The sequence below is a fragment of the Nycticebus coucang genome, chromosome 2 (genome assembly GCF_027406575.1).
Source record: "Nycticebus coucang isolate mNycCou1 chromosome 2, mNycCou1.pri, whole genome shotgun sequence".
NCBI lineage: Eukaryota > Metazoa > Chordata > Mammalia > Primates > Lorisidae > Nycticebus > Nycticebus coucang.
Genome location: NC_069781.1, coordinates 26754095 through 26760335, shown reverse-complemented (window position 1 = coordinate 26760335; position 6241 = coordinate 26754095). Strand labels below are relative to the sequence as shown.

Here is a 6241-nt window from a genome sequence, read left to right as displayed (position 1 = left end):
ATCGCTGATCAAGCAGACAGTCATGGGATGGGACTTCCTTCACCCTTAGCCTGGTGTTCAATCTGTATTTTCTCCAGTCCCCAGCTTAGATTTACACCCAGAATAGGACCCCATGATGACATCAGCAGAGCCTGGTAAACCAGTCCACTATTGTCTGGAGCTCTTAAGGAAATGAAACCCCACTAGACTTCTGATTTTTCTCCTTAATTAGCTTCCTCCATATCCTTAGGCCTTGGTTCCCTTTGCAGGATCTTACCTCATAAACTTTCCTTTGCCCCAACTCACAGGTGTTAAGTAAATACCTGGAACCAATTACCCATAGTTTCAGAAGGCTTTTTGCAGTCTAAGGCAGGGCCCTGGCCTGACAGCTTCTGCTAATTGGAGTGCTTATGTCGCTCTTCTGCCTGGCCGAGCTTTCAGCAGTGCTGCTCTACCTACCTGGGGCTCTAGTCATAGAAGTGCTCAAAGTGCACTTCTCTAAATGTGCATTTATTCCTAGCACATCCCCTAAGGGGTATTTATGTTCTGCACAGTAAATGACTTATTGTCCCACGATTTCTAGGTGATCTGAAATGGGGAGGTCAAAGGACAAACAGAATAAATCTGTAACGCTAATAGTAATCCCCTGTTTGAAACTCAGATTAAAGTAACTCAGATTCCTGATAAATGGAGCTGCACACAGTTATGATTTAATAAAGAATTAAAAATAAAATAAAATAAAAATCCCACATAAGAACATAACACCCAAATCTGGTGATCAGAGGGTCTCTATGTTACTATCACAACAGCCTTTTGCTCCCCTGAACATCTGAATTATGCTTCTGGCTAAAACACTGTTAGCCAAATTTCTAGCAGATTAATGCAATACAGAGTGCTACAGCTAGATATTTATCTTTTTATTCCTCATGGTGGATGAAGCTAGAAATTCATTCTTTATGTACTTGGATTGAGATGAACATATAATTTATTATCTAGAGACACTTTAGGGAGTGAAAGAGGTGCCTTATTAATTCCATCAAGACGGTAGACTCACAGCAGGACTGTTCTGAACAAAATGGGAAGTGTATTTTTAATCACTGGGCACTTGCTACATAGCAGGAACCACTTTGTCTGTGTAAAAACAGAAAATGTTTGTGGGGGTGGATAGAGGTGCTGTTCTTCACTCCCAGGTCCACACTCACCTGCGCTCAAAATGTCAAAAGAGCCTACTGGTTCTTTCAGGGGAAATAATAATGTATGCTTAGATCTTTTTATCATTCAAAAGCATGTGTGAGATGTGCCTCCCTCAAACTTTGTTAGTACATCAGCACAATACCCTATTGGACATAAAAAATACAGAAAGAAATAGATATGTGTGTGTGTGTGTGTACGCACGATTGGGTTATTCAAACACTCATTTTACTGGTTTCGAACAAATTTCTCTACCTACATAGGATTCACTTAGTTCTCTGTGTGTTTTTTGTTGTTATTGTTTTTTTCTTAAACAGGCTGGGTTTTGAGTGTCAATTCTATAGTTAATTGCATTCATGAGCATCCCAGTGAGACTCAACCTTACTCAAAAACTCTTCTCCTTTGAAAATGAGGAAACCACTTTCTTGCCATTCAAGGGAACTTTGTACAAGATGGTGGAGATCTAATTTAAATAGTCAAGCAAGACAAAGTGTAAAAAAGTCATGTATTAGTATATACCTCTGTGCATATATCCAGTTTTACAAAGACTTGGTTGATGTTAATTCACGTTCTCATAGAAAAGTATTTGTAGTTTAGAGATAAATTTTGCCTGTATTATCAAAATTGGTTATTGCAACATAGAATTACTAGCGCCATTTGCAGCTGAGGAAATTAACAGGAATGGGCAGGCAACACATTGGTATTTGAAACTCCTAAATCTGATTTTCCCTTGATGTTCTTACAATAAAACAATAGATTGCTATAGATGTTTGAGGGGTATTGTTAAATATCCCCAATACTTTCATCAAATTTAAAACTTTTCAAAGCATTTTCATATTTATTTATTCAATGTACTTACAAGGACTCCTATGTGGTATCCACAGACTGGATGCTGGGCACAAAGGTGAATGAAACTATCCATGGGTATAAGGTACTGTAAATCTAACATCTGAGACAGACAAGGAAAACAGTCCAATTCAGAACAACACACAATATTCCCTGAGCCACAGAAAAAGAACACCAACTTAGGCTGTGGGGATCAAAGGAGGCATCCTAAGGATGTGATGCCTGCAAGAGGCACGGGGTTGGCCAGAAGGTCAAAATCCAGATGAGCTCATGACCTTGTGTCAGAAAACAAGAGGCTACATTAAAGCAACAGCAAGTTGTTTGCAAATACTTGTAGCAAAGGATGTGTTTCAAGAAAAGATGTTGGTCTTAGGGCAGGACACAATTATAAGAGGAACTCTACCTAACAAATGCAAACATTGTAGCCTAATTCTTTGTACCCCAAATTAACCTGAAACAATTTTTTAAAAGAAGAAAAGATGTTGGTCCTATCTGAGCAAAGGAAGTTGAAATTTATCCTGCAGGTTTGGGGTGCCACTAAAAGAAGAAAGGGGTGGGATGGGAAACAGGGAGACATCTGGGGAGGCAAATGCAATGACCTGAGTGAAAGATGGCTGGAATCTGAATTGAAGAGAATGACGAGGAAAGCACAGCTGGGAAATACGTAAGACACACAATTGGTAGGATTTGGTAGGGGGATGAGGGGTGAGAAGAAAGCGGGCGTAACTCAAAGTTCTTTATTGGAGGAACTACATGATTAAGAGTTTCATGAACCAAAACAGAGCATGTAGGAGGACAAGCAGGTTCTCAGGGACACTAAGAAGCTCCGTTTTGTATTTCTATAACACGATGGGTCTGTGGAGCTGTCAGGTGGCAGGGCCTAGAGTAAACTGCCCATGCACACACCAGAAGCCCAGGAGAAAATCCTCGCAGTAGATACAGAGTTGAGTCATTAGTGGGCAAGCCACAGGGGAGGCAAAAAAGAAGGCCATTTATCAAACAGGGGAGCACAGTAAGAAAGGATTTTTTTAAAACAACAGAAGGTTATTTTAGGGTGTTGTATTATTAGAAAGCTAATTAGTTAGAAATATGTATTTTAATCAAATAGCATGTAGCAAAAATCATCTCCCTTGCTTTGTTTTATTAGGGAATATACACATACTCCCAAAATAATGCTTCCTAATAAACAGACGGAATCATATGCAGGGTTAGAGGAAACCCTTCTTCCTCAATGTCAGACTGATGAATGTGTTTCACCAGTTGTAGGAAGAGCTGCCCTTGGGGAAGGGCACAGTCCTAGCAGCCACATAGGATTGACCTTCAAAGCTTCCTGCCAGTTGCAGTCCACCCTCTGAGGTCACACCATTTCATTCAGCTTTTCCATGTACTTGTATCTAAACAAACAACAGTCTCAACTTCCACCCACCCACGTTCTCATCCCTTTCCAATATCAGATGGACATGTCCTCATGGCCCACAATAATGCCAAAGAATGACTGAAATCTCTGTTTAGCCCTGGGAAACAGGCCACAGAATAAGGAAGAGGGTGGTAGCTTTCTACAGTGTCCCACAGTGAAGTCACTTTTGGCTCTGATTATAAAATGGCCTAAGTGATCGGATCCCATCGTCTCATCAAGGAACAGCTCAGTCCAGTGTGAATATTGTTCTGACCTTTGCGAGCTTGGGCAATGTTAGGGACTGAGTTGTGTTCCCTCCACTGGGAAAATCCATATACAGAAATACTAAAAAAAAAAAAAAAAAACCCTTCCCGTCAAGCTCAGATTGTAACTGCCTTGGGAGATAAGGTCTTTAAAAGAGGTAATTAAGTTACGATGAAGTCTTTAGGGTGGGTCCTAATCCACTTAGAAGGAGAGGAGATTTGGACACAAGCATGGGAGCTCGGAAGAGAGAACATGGGAGAACACAGCTGGAAGCCAGCCCTGTGCAAGTCAAGAAGAGGCCTGAGAAGAAACCCAATAAATAACACCTGGATCTTGGACTCCTCACCTCCAAGACCATGAGAAAATAAATTTCTGTTGTTTCAGCCTTCCAGTCTGTGGTACTTTGTCATGGTGGCCCTAGGAAACTAAATACAGGCAATTCTTTCTTTTTTTTTTTGTGCATTTTTTGGCCAGAGCTGGGTTTGAACCCACCACCTCTGGCATATGGGGCCAGCGCCCTACCCCTCTGAGCCACAGGCACCGCCCCAATACAGGCAATTCTTAAATGTGGTATAAAATACACACCAGTGATTCCCCAAGATGAAGTTAATTTTTTTTGAACATGCCATTTTGCAATTAAAGATATCAGTGATGCACAATTGTGTTGTATAAAACATATTCACCTATTTACCATCCATGAGAGAGGCTGGCTGTGGTTACCTGATTTACATATCATCTTTGCTTCAGAATTCACTGATGCAGAGGGTTCCATGGAATTATAGCCATTCTGTGGTGCAGATGAGAGTTGTCCTTTCCTGTTACATCTCAAGATGTAGTGAACGGAAGAGCGGGAGGATTGGTGTGCTCCCACCTAAAGGGCACAAGTTAGGGGTGTGGGGCACAACTACAAGAGGGACTCTACCTAACCAATTCAAAAATGGTGAGCTGGTTGTTTGTATCCTCACAATAACCTGAAATTAAAAAAAAAATAAAATTTAAATTTAAAAGAAAATTAAAATAAAACATAAATACCTAGTGACCTGCTTTAGGTAGGTTGCATTGAGTATATAACACAAAATTCTAAATAGTCTATGAGATTTCAAAAGCACAAAGAAAAAAGTTGTGGGTAATATCTCTCCTGGTGTCATCTTAAACTCTCCTTTTCCCAACCTGTCACAAAGTCCCATAGATACAACTTTTGAAACGGCTCTCACACCTGTTTCTCCCCCACCAATACTGACTGCTACTGGATTCAAGCCCTTAAAATATCTAGGCCACTCAGGGGGAGGCCAGTATCACATGATAGTGAGGGAGGGAGATCCCAGCTCCCTCACTCCCTAAATGTGTGCCCTCACTCAAATCAAAGCCTCAAAATCGTCACGAATAAAAACTGGGTAATAACAATACCTCATGCTGCTGCTGGTGAATTGCATGAAATCATAGCACTGGGCACAGCATGTAGTAAGATGCTCAGAAAGTATTATGCATTCTTATTAACCTTTAAAAACCCATCAGCCTACTATATTTAGTCATGCTCTTATCTGCATAAGTCCACTCGCCATGATTTTCCCAGGCTTAACTCTCTTCTAATTTGTATCATGGAAACAATGGGTATGTTGGGTTTTCTTGTTGAAATAGCACAGGCTTCTGCTACCTAAGATTTTTGAGGTCCTTGATAAGGGGACCAAACACCCCCCGGTGGAAGCTCCCTGTCCTGACTGACATTTCTCCAGGTTTCCCATTATAATCCATTCTCCCGACTCCCCCATGCTCCTGAGCTGTTTTTCTGAAGCACAGAACTCATCTTTACCATCCTGCAGTGGCCCACGCTGACACGTGAGGTGAAGCCAACATGCTTTCACGGGGCCCACAGGGCCTTTGTCAAGCTGACCCTAACTTTCCATTCTCACAACAGCCCTGAGGCCCTGCACACGGCCTCCCAAACAGTAGGTGCTCAATAAATGTTTGTTTCATGAGAAAAGTGCCTGAAAAATACCCACTGCCTCTCAGGCTTGCTCTCCTACACCAGCATTAGCCTGTTTTGTGCATTAATGTCCCAGGATGCTATAACAAATGACCACAAATTTTGATGGTTAAAACAACAGACATTGATTCCCTTACAGATCTGGAGCCCAGAAATCTGAAGGTGTTGGCAGGGTTGTGCTCCTTGGAAAGGTCTAGGGGTACATCTTCCCTCACCTCATCCAGCCTCTGGTGGCCCCTGGTGTCCCTTAACCTGTGGCTGCATCACTCCAATCTCTGCCTCCCTCTTCACCTGGCTTCCTTGCCTGTATTTCTTTCTACAACTGTGTGTCTCAAATTTCCCTTCCTCTTGCTACCCAAAGACAGCCACAGGACACCAGTCACTGGACTCAGAATCCTCCCTAAAACCAGAATGATCTCATCTTCAGATCTCCTCTTGAGGCCCTTAACTCAGTTCTATTTGCAAAGTCCCTGTTTCCAAATAAAGTTACATTCACGGCCATCCTGAAGTTTAGACTTGGACATATCCTTTGGGAGAACACAACTGAACTTACCATACCTGTCAAGAATAAGGGAAGCTAA

General features: G+C 41.8%; 1 pseudogene; it reads left to right on the top strand.

The window, feature by feature from the left end:
* Window positions 1-1244: 1244 nt before the first annotated feature.
* Window positions 1245-1326, top strand: LOC128580378 (uncharacterized; annotated as a pseudogene).
* Window positions 1327-6241: the final 4915 nt, after the last annotated feature.